General features: G+C 48.6%; 1 long non-coding RNA gene across 1 annotated transcript; it reads left to right on the top strand.

Annotated features, from left to right (window-relative positions):
• The first annotated feature begins 655 nt into the window (after positions 1 to 655).
• LOC141727928 (uncharacterized) lies at positions 656 to 14,311 on the top strand. Its single transcript, XR_012578707.1, has 3 exons — positions 656 to 778; positions 9,080 to 9,276; positions 13,568 to 14,311. It is a non-coding gene; the product is annotated as an uncharacterized LOC141727928 (long non-coding RNA).
• Positions 14,312 to 14,526: the final 215 nt, after the last annotated feature.

Raw genomic sequence — 14,526 nt, 5'->3', positions numbered from 1 at the left:
CCTGTGCTCAGTGCCAGTACTCTTATCTCCTGCTGTTGTATTCTCGCTCTGTCTCTTGTATTTGTATTTGCTGTTCTCCACCTTGCCTCTCTAAATGTTTGCCTGGAGTTTGTCTTCACTGCATTCCTTGCCTGTAAAAGCAAAGGTGCTGGTGGCAGGATTTGGAATGATCAGCAAAGAAAAAAGACTCATTTCTCACAGTCCTCAGCTGAAAAGTATAGTAGTGCAGCTAAAATGCTCTTTGCTTCAGGAAGCTGACTGGTGTGATACATCCAAGCCTGTGCTGAGGCCAGCAAGAAAATCTTTGTCATGCAACCTCCCACCCAAAAGTGATCCGCTTCACACCAAAGGGAGGGACTTTTCCTTTCCAAACCCCTCCTTTGTCCTCTGCATGGAAAAAGCACGTCCACTGCAGCAGGAGTCCTCCTGGCTGGTTGGCAGGGGACAGCCTACAACAGCAGGTGCTGTTGCTCTTTCAAAAGCTGACGTGCCTTTCCTCAGAAAGGTCCTGCTCTGCAAGTGTTTGGAGCAGCAAGCTCTTCCTCTCAGTGGTCATTACTGTTCTGCCATTACTCCCCATTCCCCTGGAGAGGGAATCTTTTAGGTTCTTTGTTTTCTTTCTTGTGGGATGAAATCACATCACTCATTTTTACCTCCTGTTTCTGTTTTCTCTCTCAGTGCCTGCAAGGACTGCAATTTCTTCATTCAAACCACATCATCCACCAAGATGTGAAGAGCAGAAACATCCTTCTCAGAACTGACGGCTCTGTCAAGCTGGGTCAGTATATTCTTGGTCAGGTGCAGTGTCCTGGTTTAGGACAAATTAGGGGGAAATCTCCAAAAGGGAGCCCCCCCCAAAACAGAACAAACCTCCAACCACCCCTCCCCCAACACCGGGTTCGGGAAGGAATTCCTCGGAGGAGCAAAGTGGAAAGCAAAACCTATTTATTTACAAGTAACAAAAAGAACACTCCCCAACACAAGAAAAGAAAAGGGACCAGACTGTGTTGTGAGGGCGCCGAGCTTCTGTCGCAGGCTTCAGGTGTCCTGGAGCTCTCAGGCCAGATCCGGAGCCGGTCCAGTATCTTCAGGGGAGGGTAAGAAAGAGAGAACAAAAGAAAAGGGAAAAAAGGAAAAAAAACCAGCGCAAAAAAAAGCAGAAAGCAAGCAAGCAAGCAAGCAAGCAAGCAAGCGGCTAGCCAAGCCAAGCAGCAAAAGCAAAAAGCCAAAAGTGCCTGGGCACACCCCCCCCTTCCCCATCCGGCCACAGCAAGACGGCCGGGGGTGGGGGGGGGGGAAGGCACAGCTGCCAGACACAACACACGATATTGGGATAAAGGCTGAAGGCTGTCACCCCACGACACTCCACCCCTTATCCCATATCGTGAACATACAATAAAAAACTTTCGTTTCACTTACTCACACCTTTGACACTTACGCATTTCTCTCATCTTACTTGCTCAGACCTTTGACACTTACAGTTTCCTTCTGTCTCACATTCAACAAAAAATGACAGTCATATATGAGTCTCATCCCACAATCAGGTCTCCCTGAGGTACACACCGTGTTGTTCCATCTTTCTGCATTATCCACCATGTATTACCTGGTCCTTGAGCAAAGACAATCCCACGGATGGGTTTGTCTGTACTCGAGGCAGGGTTGATCCATACTGTCTTTCCCAACAAACCTCTGACATGGGCCACTGGGGCTTTATCCCCATCTACTATATTAAGGAGCTCAGACTGAGCAGGACCCGCTCGGTTGGTGGAACCTCGAGTGTTAACTAACCAGGTAGCCTTTGCCAGATGTTGCTCCCAGTTTCTTAAAGACCCCCCACCCAATGCTTTTAAGGTGGTTTTTAACAATCCATTGTAACTTTCCACCTTCCCTGCAGCTGGTGCATGATAGGGGATATGGTATACCCACTCGATGCCATGTTCCCTAGCCCAAGTATTAATAAGATTGTTTTTAAAATGAGTTCCATTATCCGACTCAATTCTCTCGGGAGTACCGTGCCTCCAAAGGACCTGCTTCTCAAGGCCCAAGATAGTGTTACGGGCTGTAGCATGGGACACAGGATAGGTTTCCAACCATCCTGTGGTGGCTTCTACCATGGTTAGTACATAGTGCTTGCCCTGGCGGGTTTGAGGCAGTGTGATGTAATCAATCTGCCAGGCCTCCCCGTATTTGTACTTAGACCACCGCCCCCCATACAAGAGGGGCTTCAGTCGCTTGGCCTGCTTAATGGCAGCGCACGTCTCACAGTCACGAATAACCTGAGAGATACTGTCCATGGTTAGATCCACCCCTCGGTCTCGTGCCCACTTATAGGTGGCATCTCTACCCTGGTGGCCTGAGGCATCGTGGGCCCATCGTGCTAAGAATAACTCTCCCTTATGCTCCCAGTCGAGATCTATCTTCAACTCCCCTATCTTTGCAGCCTGATGTACTTGCTGGTTGTTTTGCTGCTCTTCATTAGCTCTACTTCTGGGGACATGGGCATCTACATGGCGAACCTTCACAGGTAACTTCTCTAACCGGGTAGCGATATCCTTCCACTCTTCTGCAGCCCAAATTGGTTTTCCTCTGCGCTGCCAGCTGGCCTCCTTCCATCTCTTCAGCCATCCCCATAGAGCGTTGGCTGCCTGTGGTGGTTTGACCAGGAAGGAGTGGGAATTCTGGGATGCTGTGGTCAAACCAATGGATGTTCTGAGTTTCATACTGACACCTGGTGTAGCCAGTGGGGTTTGGACACACCTCCGAGAATACACAGGGGTTAAAAGCAGGGCCTCTGGCCTTGGGAGGCTCTCTTGGGACGTCGCGGCGAAGAGGTCAGATCACCCTCCCCTGTCCAGTCGCTGCTGCTGGGCGGGGGAGGGGCAGCCACGTGGTAGGCCCTGGGCCTGGACAGAGATGGGAGGTGAGGGGGCTTTGAGGATGGAAGGGTGGAAGATCCCAGGGAGTCAGCCCTCGGGCAGCCATTCCTCCCCCAGGAGAGAGAGAGAGAGAGAGAGAGCCGGCGACACCGAATGTGATAGCAGCTGGCCCAGGAGGAGAAGGGGGGAGGAAGAGTGCCCGGCCGGAGCGGCAGCGTGTGGGCAGCGTGTGTGGGAGTGCCGCTCCGGGACAGACAGAGACTGAAAGTTTTAACCCCTTTCTTTCATGATTGGGGCCTTGCAAAAATGCTAATCCTCCTCGAAGCTGAATAAGAAGGGAGATAAGAGATGAGATGAGACAAGGACCTGGCCCGAAGAACGTGGAGATGATTGAATGGGGAAAGATGATTTGGAGTGGCCTTTTGGCTGGACTTTTCTTGTGGCCATGGACTCAGTTGTTCCTGTGACACAGAGACTGCATTTAGGGGGAGGCAGTGCCTCAGAACCAGGAGGGTTCATCGTGAGGACCCCCGGCCCCAGGGGGTTGGGAAAATATGGGGGGGACAGATGTCCCAAAGCAGAGACTGTGCCTTTTTGGAGTGAGACAAGGCATCCTTGAAAGACAACCCTAAAAGCAGCTCTGGTCCATGCGTCAGTGGTGAGAGCACTAGGCATGGAAGGAAGATGTCACGAGCGGCAAAAGGACTTTTTCCGGGCGGTGCCGAAGTGACAGGGAAGCACACGAGGTTTCAGTGTGTTTCCAGGAGAAGCCTATGGAACAAGAAGGACTCCTTTCCTCTTCATGAACTGCAGTTTGAGTATACTAAAGTGTCGTGCCGGGCTGGGCAGTTGGTGTTTTGGGAGAATGTATCGGATTGGGAAAGTCAGGTAGTGGGGAGGGGGAAAGTGGTTTTTGTAAGGTTTTCAATTTTTTTTTCTTTTCCTTATAGTCTTTCCCTATTTTCCTGTAGTTTAGGTAATAAAGTGTTCTTTATGTTTAAGCTAAAGCCTGTTTTGCTTATTCCTGGTCACATCTCACAGCAGACACCAGGGTGAGGGCATTTTCATGGGGGGCACTGGCTCTGTGCCAGGCTCAAACCATGACACTGCCATCCAAGAATCGGTATACAAATAGAGCCTTGGCCACTTCTCTCTCTCTGCAATACCTAGGGCCAGTTGAATAGCTTTGATTTCAGCAAATTGACTGGATTCACCCTCTCCTTCAGTAGCCTCTGCAACCCGTCGAGTGGGACTCCATACAGCTGCTTTCCACCTCCGTTTCATCCCTATGACACGACAAGAACCATCAGTGAATAGGGCGTAACGTGTTTCTTCTACTGGCAACTGATTGTATGGCGGAGCTTCCTCAACCCGGGTCACTGGCTCTGGCTCCTCATCTGCGACACTAAAGCTTTCACCTTCGGGCCAATTTGTAATTATTTCTAGAATCCCAGGGCGATTTAACTTCCCAATTCGAGCGCGCTGCGTAATGAGGGCAATCCACTTACTCCAAGTAGCACTGGTGGCATGGTGGGTAGAGGGAACCTTTCCTCTGAACATCCATCCCAGCACCGGTAGTCGGGGTGCGAGAAGGAGTTGTGCCTCTGTACCAATCACCTCCGAGGAGGCTTGGACTCCTTCATAGGCGGCCAAGATTTCCTTTTCTGTTGGAGTATAGTTATCTTCAGACCCCCTGTAGCTCCTACTCCAAAATCCCAATGGTCGGCCTCGGGTCTCGCCAGGTAGCTTTTGCCAAAGGCTCCAGGACAGACCATGGCTCCCGGCTGCAGAGTAGAGCACGTTCTTCACATCTGGTCCTGTCCTGACTGGACCAAGGGCTACAGCATGAGCGATCTCCTGCTTGATCTGGACGAAAGCTTGCTGCTGCTCAGGGCCCCAATGGAAGTCGTTCTTCTTGCGGGTAACCAAATAAAGGGGTCTCACAATCTGACTATACTCAGGGATGTGCATCCTCCAGAAACCTATAGCACCTAAGAAAGCTTGTGTCTCCTTCTTATCAGTTGGTGGGGACATAGCAGTGATTTTGTTAATAACATCCGCAGGAATCTGACGCCGTCCATCTTGCCACTTCACCCCCAAGAACTGAATTTCTCGGGCAGGTCCCTTGACTTTGCTCTTCTTAATGGCAAATCCGGCGTCCAGGAGAATATGAATTATCTTCTCTCCTTTTTCGAACACTTCTATTGCCGTGTTCCCCCAAACAATGATATCGTCAATATATTGTAAATGTTCTGGAGCCTCACCCTCTTCTAGTGCAGCCTGGATCAGTCCATGACAGATGGTAGGACTGTGTTTCCACCCCTGGGGCAATCGGTTCCAGGTATACTGCACTCCCCTCCATGTAAAAGCAAATTGAGGCCTGCATTCTGCTGCCAGAGGGATGGAGAAAAACGCGTTAGCTATATCAATGGTCGCGTACCACTTTGCTGCCTTGGACTCCAGCTCGTACTGCAGTTCCAGTATGTCCGGTACAGCCGCACTCAGTGGTGGAGTCACTTCATTCAAGGCACGATAGTCTACAGTCAATCTCCATTCTCCGTCAGATTTTCGCACGGGCCAGATAGGGCTGTTAAAGGGTGAGTGGGTTTTACTGACCACCCCTTGGCTCTCCAGCTCTCTAATCATCTTGTGGATGGGGATCACGGCATCTCGATTCGTCCGGTACTGCCTGCGGTGCACTGTTGAGGTGGCAATTGGCACTCGTTGCTCCTCTACCTTCAAGAGTCCTACTGCAGATGGGTTCTCTGATAGTCCAGACAAGGTATTCAATTGTTTAATACCCTCTATCTCCACTGCAGCTATTCCAAAAGCCCACCTGAATCCCTTAGGATCTTTGTAGTAGCCATTCCGGAGGAAGTCTATGCCCAAAATACACAGAGCCTCTGGACCAGTCACAATCGGATGTTCCTGCCACTCCTTCCCAGTCAAGCTCACCTCAGCTTCCAACAAAGTCAACTGTTGTGATCCCCCCGTCACTCCAGCAATGGAAACAGGTTCTGTCCCCACGTGTTCCGATGGCATTAAGGTACATTGTGATCCAGTGTCAACCAATGCTTCATAGTCTTGTGGCTCTGATGTGCCAGGCCATCTGATCCACACCTTCCAAAAAACCCGGTTCTCCCGTGCCTCTTCCTGGCTGGAGGCAGGGCCCCTCTAAGCCAGATTGTCCTTCTTTCCTTGGGCATATGCCTTGGAAGTTCCTTCAAGGGGATCAGACATGTCATCATCATCGTCATACTTAACATCTCGGCTACGAGCGACCGGAGCTGCTATCTTTTTGGTTATACTTTCTCTTTTCTTCAAATCACGCACCCGTTGTGCCAAAACAGCGGTGGGTTTTCCATCCCATCTCCTCATGTCTTCTCCAGACTCACGCAGGAAAAACCATAACTCAGCCCGTGGGATGTACCTTCTCTCCCCATCAAAGGAGCGCCGGCGTTGGACACCAGGGCTTCTAATTTGTACGGATGAGATTTGAATAAGGTCCTCCTTAATCTCTTCCCGGAGTTTCTTATGATTCTCCTCTATTTTGTCTTCTAGTTTCTGCAGTCGGGTTTCCACTGCTGCAATTCTGGCATGAGTTGGGCCATGCACAGCATCTGCGTACGCTCGAAGCTTCTTTGCCATATCGAGCACAGTCTCATATGTATCATCTCGCTTCATTATTGTTAGGGCAGAAGCGTATTCAGGTGGCCCAAGTCGCACAAGTTTCCTCCACATTATCGGAGTGCATGGTACCAGGTCCGGATTCCTAGTTGTTGTGTCATCTGAGAAAATGAGCTCTGCGACCGCCATCTCTCTCAGGCGTTGGATCCCCTGTTCTATGGTCTTCCACCGTGTCTGCTGCATATAGAGATCATCCGTACACAGGTATCGTTCTGCTACGCTTCTTAGGACCCGTTCCCAGAGGCTGTGAGGGTTAGCCCCCCTCATCACACCTTGATCGATGGCAGGATCATGTGACAGGGATCCCAAATGCCTCACTTCAGTACCATCCAAAATCGTAACCTCCCCTGCAGCATCCCAAAGGCGGACTAACCAACTAATAATAGATTCGTCAAGTTGTCGGCTGTAATCCTTTCTTAGGCCTCTGAGGTCCTTCAGAGAAAAGGAGTCAATATTGGCTCCAGATTCTGTGCCCCTCGATGTGGCCTCTGATTTTGGTGAGGGTCCTTCTTCTGCATCATCGTCATCATCCTCCACCTTCCGATCGGTCTTGCCTTTACACTTTCCACCTCTTGTATTAGCTGCAACAGCCATGGTTTGGGGCCTATTGTCTGATTCAGCTGCTAGCCTGGAGCCTGGGATGTTAGCTGCAGCCTGGGTCACTGGGATAGTAACTAACTTATCTCCCTGTTCCCTTTCTGCTATCTGCTGCTCCACAGTATCTAGCAGAGTACGGTAAACAAACGCCAAGGCCCAGCTCACTGCAGTAATCCTTTCTTCCTTAGTATTACCATGGCACTTCTCCCTCAAATACTTTGCCACCTCGACTGGATTCTGAATTTGATCAGATGGAAAGTCCCAGTCTATAGGATCAGAAAATTCCTTTAAAGTCTGGCCCATATCCTCCCATTTCCCACTCCAGTCAAGATTTTTCCTGCTTTGTTTTACTCCTGAATCAGGAGTCTCTCTAACCCCTCTAGAAATCTCAGCTTTCATTTTATATACACTCCAGACAGTATAGACAAGGCTTAATAAATTAAATGCCAGAAAGATGGTTTCTTTCAAACTCAGGGGAAAGTCAGTATTTTCTAATAGAGATGTCAACAATTTGTAGGAGAAGAAGGAAGACAAAGGCTGAAAAGCCCCTTCCCCTTCTTCTCCCCAAACAAACTGAGTACACAGCCATGACAACAATCCATACATTCCTGAAATAAAGTCCAGCATTGTTATCCGACACATCATCACACATAAGGCCAGCACAATGATTATTCTGGTTAGTGCCCCCCGCTTACAAAAACTACTTATTAGGGACAACATCAGAGCTATTTTGGGGTAAGGAAATAACCCTAGGGACCACAAAGGTATTAAAACTTCAAAAGCCCCTAGGGACCAGAAAAACGGGTAAGCTTCCACTCCAAATGACATTATGAATCACCAATATGCCCACAAAACAACCAAAACCAAAATATTACTGTTATAGGTTTTTTTTCCACTCTTTTTGGCCTCCGATTTTCCCGGCCAACGCACCAAAAAGTATACTGTCCTGGTTTAGGACAAATTAGGGGGAAATCTCCAAAAGGGAGCCCCCCCCAAAACAGAACAAACCTCCAACCACCCCTCCCCCAACACCGGGTTCGGGAAGGAATTCCTCGGAGGAGCAAAGTGGAAAGCAAAACCTATTTATTTACAAGTAACAAAAAGAACACTCCCCAACACAAGAAAAGAAAAGGGACCAGACTGTGTTGTGAGGGCGCCGAGCTTCTGTCGCAGGCTTCAGGTGTCCTGGAGCTCTCAGGCCAGATCCGGAGCCGGTCCAGTATCTTCAGGGGAGGGTAAGAAAGAGAGAACAAAAGAAAAGGGAAAAAAGGAAAAAAAACCAGCGCAAAAAAAAGCAGAAAGCAAGCAAGCAAGCAAGCAAGCAAGCGGCTAGCCAAGCCAAGCAGCAAAAGCAAAAAGCCAAAAGTGCCTGGGCACACCCCCCCCTTCCCCATCCGGCCACAGCAAGACGGCCGGGGGTGGGGGGGGGGGGAAGGCACAGCTGCCAGACACAACACATGATATTGGGATAAAGGCTGAAGGCTGTCACCCCACGACATGCAGCATTCCAGGGATGTGGGTGTGGGGCTGCTTGGAGTGACAGCCAGCTCCCCAGAAATGGTGCTGGTGGCAGCGCAGGGACCCCTTCTGCAACTGAGGGCACAGTTGCAATGTGCACAGAGGTAGAAGGAACCACAAGCAGTCAAGAGTGGCCTTGCTCTGTGTGTGTCCCTTCCAGACAGAGGGAGCTGCAATCTAAAGCTTCAGGGGAATGAAGTCCACTGCTGTGAGCAGTGTTAAGAATCTGGGTTTTTTTGGAAGTGGCCAATTCCATACTCCATTGGCTAAAGCCCCAAGGAAATTGAGCGTGGACAGTTCTCCAAGAGATTCAACAGCACATTCTTAGTCTGAGAGTGGGGAATTTTTTGCTTGGTTTCCTAATTGGAGCTGGCTTTCATGGTTTGTTGTTTTCTCCACAGCTGACTTTGGCCTCTTTGCTCAGCTCAGCCCTGAGCAGGGCAGACGGAGCTCCGTGGCCGGCGCTGCTGGGTGGCTGGCGCCTGAAGTGGTGACAGGTCAACCATGTGGCCCCAAAGTGGACATATGGTCTTTGGGAATCGTGGGCATCGAAATGGTGGAACGAGAAGTTCCTTCCTGGAATGCAACTCCTGTCTTGGTAAGGTGCAAATACTCACTGATCCCACTGTCTTTCTCACCTGTCCCATGCTCTGTGTGCCATTGGACAAAATCCCATTGCCATCTGCTGGCACCACTTCCACCAAGGTGTCATTCTAAAAATGCCCCTGCAACACATCAGCATCTGCTGTAGTTTTGGTTGTATCAGAAAGGGAAGTGGCAGTTCAGAAACCTAACCAGTTCAGAAACCTGCCAGTTTGGCCTCCAGCCATGCCTGACATTTCCCACTTGTTTTTTGAAGAATGTTGGAACTCTGTTTCTGAGGGACAAGAATTTTTCAGTGGAGAGGGTAGACATGTGATAAACATCCTGAGCAATGGAGGTTAGACCTTCCCAGTTTCAATTTTATAGAAAACATAAGAAAAAAAGGAAAAATAAAAGTAAGCAAAAAAGAAAAAGAGAAAAAAACCTACTACCTAAGCAATGCTCAAGCAGTTCTCCTTGCTTTTTCATTTTTTAAATACAGCTCGTCCCTTCCATTCTGTAGCATCTTTTCCAAATCCTGTGGATCTTCAAAACTCTCAGGCTTTCAAGTCATCTGTACATTGTTCAGTCATGGATGCGGGTGGCCTGGAGAAGTTTAGGATGTGTTTTTCTCCAACTGCAGTTAGAATTGTTTGCCAACCCTTGGCTGTTTCTTGGTACTTTAACAAGTTGATGAGCTTGCAGGCAGGTGCCTGGGCTGGGATCCAACATGGGCAGTTGACACCAGTGCTGTGTTTCTTTACCACAGGAGCAGGGCCATCCCTGGCCTGCACAGTTCTAATGACAGGGAGGGCTCCAGCTCCCCACCATGGCCAGTGGCTGAGCTCAGCTGAGAGTCAGGATAAAACCCTCTTTGTCACCTCTGGTGATGTGGGAAAAGGACAGAAAGCCCCATAAATTATTTGTACACAAGGGGAGTGCATTGCCATTTCCAGCTTTGAAATTCTCCTTTGGCTTTAAGAGGATAATAGCAAAGTCTCTTTGGTCACCATCTATTTCAGTGCCACGAGCACAGAGTTATCATGACAGTGGTGGGCATTTTTATGGAGACTCCAAGGCCTCTTGCCATTGTTATTTTTGTCTATTTGAGATGGATTCTGCAAGTTGAGGTTTGAATACTTCCAAGGTGGTGTCTTATGTTTCTAAATACCATCTTGTAAAAGCAGAATGAGCTCTCTCTCCCTCTGACTTGTCAGTGCGTTAGAGCTTGGTTCCACATGAACCGCACTGGATAATGATCAGCCGATGTCTTGCCAATCTACACTGTAACTCCTTGGCCTGAGGAGTATCAGAAAGATCTGCTGAGCTCCATGGACACTGTCAGCTGCATGGAAGTGAGCATCCTTGGCCTTGCTGAAGAAACTGGAGCTCAGCTTAGGTTAGATGCTCTTGAGCAGGAGAAAGGCTGGAATCCTCAGGAGTTTCCAGAGGCCTGCGTGCCCAGAGGGACTGAGTTCTGGGGGGCAGCTGGATGTTTCTGCACATCATGGAAGGGGATTGCCAGACAGCTCAAGCCTCACCCCAGGCAAACACTCCCCAGCTCTTCTCAGGCAACATTTGCTTTGGGTTTCAAGTTGTTCCCACTTGTCTGTCTGTGAAGATGTGCCTAAAACCACAAGGCAAGCCTCTCAGAACTGGTGTTACATTTCCAGAAATGAAGAAAGGAAGCCCAAACACAAGAAAGTTACTAAGGCACTGATTTTTAGAGAGGAACTTAACCCCCTGTGCAGTTTCTTCTCACTGGGAAACATGCCTGGAACCTGGGCATGAGGGTTTAAAGTCCACAGAGTCTCTTCTGCTTCTTGTGCAGTGCTGCTGAAACACTCAGTGACCGTGTTTCTCTCCTAGCCCAAAGCAACATTCTGCACATCACCAAGCCAGAGCCTGGTGATGTGGAGAGCCTGCCAAAACCTGCCATTTGTTTCCTGGCACTTTCTGCGATGGGCCTACCATTCATGCACTGACTTGGGTAGCCAAATGAGTAGAGGGTGACCGTAAGGATGGAACCTCTCCTTCTGATTTGACCATGAAAAGTTTTTCTTTTCCATATAAGGAAAGCAGAAATTTTCAGACTGCTGAGAGACAGAGCTGCAGGTGGCTCCTGTGTGTCCCAGCAGGCGTTTTCATCCCAGTACATTTGTGCATGCATCTTAATGTGTCTGTGTTGAAGATGAGATTCCCAATGTTTGTTTCCTTACCTGAGGAATACCTGGTGGATTTCCTTTCTTTCCTTCCAATTCCCATTGTTTTCAAGAACAAAGCAAAAAGCTTGATTCGTTTTGTTTTATGGCAGCTGTGCTTAAGGGACCAAGAAGCACTGCAGAGATACTTTTCATATCCTAACCCTTGGATACAGTAGAGTCAGTATAGCAAAGTCCTTCTTCCAAAAAGCCCCTCAAGCTGATATGAATCCTCAGGGAAGGAATGTGCTTGTGCTGATGTAGTTCCCACTAACTAGGTCAGGCAATGAAATCAGCTGCCAAGGCAAAATCTGCAGGACAGTGGGAAAGCTGTGGCTGCATCAGGGTTTGGGTTTTTGGTTGGTAAAGGAAAGTCATCTCTGGGTCTTTGCCAGGGCAGAAAGTGCCACTGCAGAGTGGAGCTTAATCAATGGGATCTGGGAGAGCAGTGACAGATGGGAAAGAAGCAGGTGGAGCCTGGTGTCTCCTTTTTCCCCAGCCTCAACTCCTGATAGCCACAGGAGGAAAACAAAAGCTGCAGCAGCCCAACTTATTTTCATCCTGCCTGCGTGACTTCCTGAGCTGCTGCCTGCAGACAGACGAGGCGCGGCGCTGGTCTGCCAAGGAGCTCCTGCAGGTAAAATGTGAAGGGGCTGCAGGTGAAACAGGCTCTGAGGGATGGGCTCCTCCTCCACTCAAGTCCAAGGCAGCAGATGAGCTCCCTTCCTCCTCACCTCCATTCTTGGTGCTCTTCAAATGAAAACAGTGAGGAATCCTAGACTGGGCTGGGTGGCAGGGCCCTGTAAAGGTCCTGTGGTGCAAGTGTCCTTCAATGAGCAGGGACATCTTTAAAGAGATCAGGTTCCTCAGAGCCCTTTGCCACTGGAGCCAGAATGGTTGGAGGGATGGGGCACCTACAAGCTCTTGGGGCAAGCTGTGCCAGGGTTCCACCATGCTCCAAGAAAATAAGTTCTTCCTTAGACCTACTCTGATTAGATACCCTTTGTGTTTAATAATATTTGTCCATATCCTATTGTAACTGGCCCTGTTAAAAAAGATGTCCCCCGCTTTCTTCAAAGCCACTCTGAAGTCTTGGAAAGTGGCAATAAAGTCTCCCTGGGGCCTGTTCTTCACAAAACTGAATAACTCCAGCTCCCTCTGCATTTCATGAGAGGAGAGGCGCTCTGTCCTCTGACTGTTTCTGTCGCCTTCTTTTGTAATTTGGTGGAGGGCTCAGTTTTCTCTAATGGCAAAAGAATTGAAGTAGAGCAATGCAGGGTACAGAGACATGAAATGGTGGTGGAGGAATCCAAGGAAGCCAGTCCCAGCTGAGCAGTCAGAGATTTGGCTGTGGGCAGGAGGGGCTGTGGGGGGCTCACTCTGAGGGGCCCTGGTTTGTGCCCCCCAGCCCACCCTTAGAGGTTTCTGCCACGCAAACAGGGACAGCTGGGAGAGCCTTGTCCCAGCCCCATCTGCTGCCTGGCACGCTCAGACAGGAACTGTGCCAGAGTTACTGCCAGGTTGTGTGGCAGAGAGGGAACTGCAGGGCCCAGTGCCACTGGGCTGGCCCTGATGGGAAGGAAGGAGCCATCCAGCACACAAGGGGCAGGGCATGGAAAGGTAGACACTGCTTTCTGTCCCTGTGGGAATCAGCACAGTGCCTGTCTTTCAAAGGCAGGGACCCATATGAGCCATTGGAGTTTCCTGAAAGGAAGAAAACCCAGGGACAGGAAGCACCATTTCTAGAGCACTGGCGGGGCAAAAATCCCAACAAGATAAAGAAACCTGAATAAATGGATGAGTGGGATTCTGGGCCAGGTTTGCCTGTGATGGCAGGGTCCTGCACATGACTGCTGGGTAGCAGATGGTCCCACTGCTCCTCTTTCTGGGTCTTTTTAGGACCCAGAGTAATCCTGATTGAGCCTGTGAAGCACTGAGCTTGGAAAGCAATGGCTCACTGTTCACTGTTCTTTGTCTTTTTGTTGTTTGGTTTGTTGTTTGTTTTTGGTTTATTTGTTTTGTTTTGGTTTTGGGTTTTTTGTTTGTGTTTTGTTTTCTTTTTTGTTTTTGTTTTTGTATTCGTTTTTTGGGTTTTTTTGTGAACAGCATCCATTTGTAACATCAGCCGAGGCTGCATCCACCCTGGCACCACTCATCATCTCAGTGAAGAGGAGGATGGAGAAGCAAACAGTGCTATAATCACATCAGGACCATTTTCTCCATAGCCATCTTAGAGAGTAGGATTGTAGAGTAGGAGTGTAGAGTAGGATTTAGAGTAGGATTTAGAGTAGGACTATGTGGAGAAAAGAAAAAAGACTCTGCACAATCCACTGTGAATCAAGGAGAAGCCATTTATTGTGCTTCTAAACATAGTTTATAATTAGTTCCTATCCTATAGCTTTCTGTAGTCATGCATTGTTTGGTTGCATCTTTTTCTTAATCCAATTGGTAGATGCTGTAAGGGTCATTTTATTTGTGTTGCTACCCCTTTGTCTGTCAGCAACTCTTCTGCTTCTTCTTTCTGTTCACAACATCACCTTTTTATCCACAACGTTGAATGCAGCTTTATTAAAAACCTGACTTAGTCCTAGAAGGTTAGTTAGTTTAGTTAGCTCCAGAAGGTTAGGCTGGTTCATTTAGTGCCTGTCCATTTTTCTGTAAATACCACCCTAGAGGATTATAGAGTAGGATTGTAAATAAATAAAGTTTCTGAAACTTTAACTCATCTGGAAGAATCCTTTCTTTCTCACCCTGTGAACAAGCTGAGCATTTCCTTCTGAGTTGTCAGCTGTCTCTTAAAGGTGCAATGGCTTCTTTGGTGTTGTGAAAAGTACATATTGCAGGACAGGTTCTTCACAGATAATAAAATTTATATATGTATATATATATAAATTAATATACTGTATGTGTTATGTTGTCTTAGTTAGTAGTACTGTATTTTTTTAAGTACTGTGTTATGTTGCGGTGCAATGTCATGGTTTGCCTCAGATACCCCAGGTTCCTCCCTGATAATTCCCTGCCAGGTGTGTCAATCATCCCTCCTTTCCACACCCTGACCCCTGCTG

Source organism: Zonotrichia albicollis, unplaced genomic scaffold, assembly GCF_047830755.1.
Source record: "Zonotrichia albicollis isolate bZonAlb1 unplaced genomic scaffold, bZonAlb1.hap1 Scaffold_257, whole genome shotgun sequence".
In the NCBI taxonomy this organism is placed as follows: Eukaryota; Metazoa; Chordata; class Aves; order Passeriformes; family Passerellidae; genus Zonotrichia; species Zonotrichia albicollis.
Note: the sequence above shows the minus strand (reverse complement) of the source record. Positions and strands in the feature narration are given on the sequence as shown.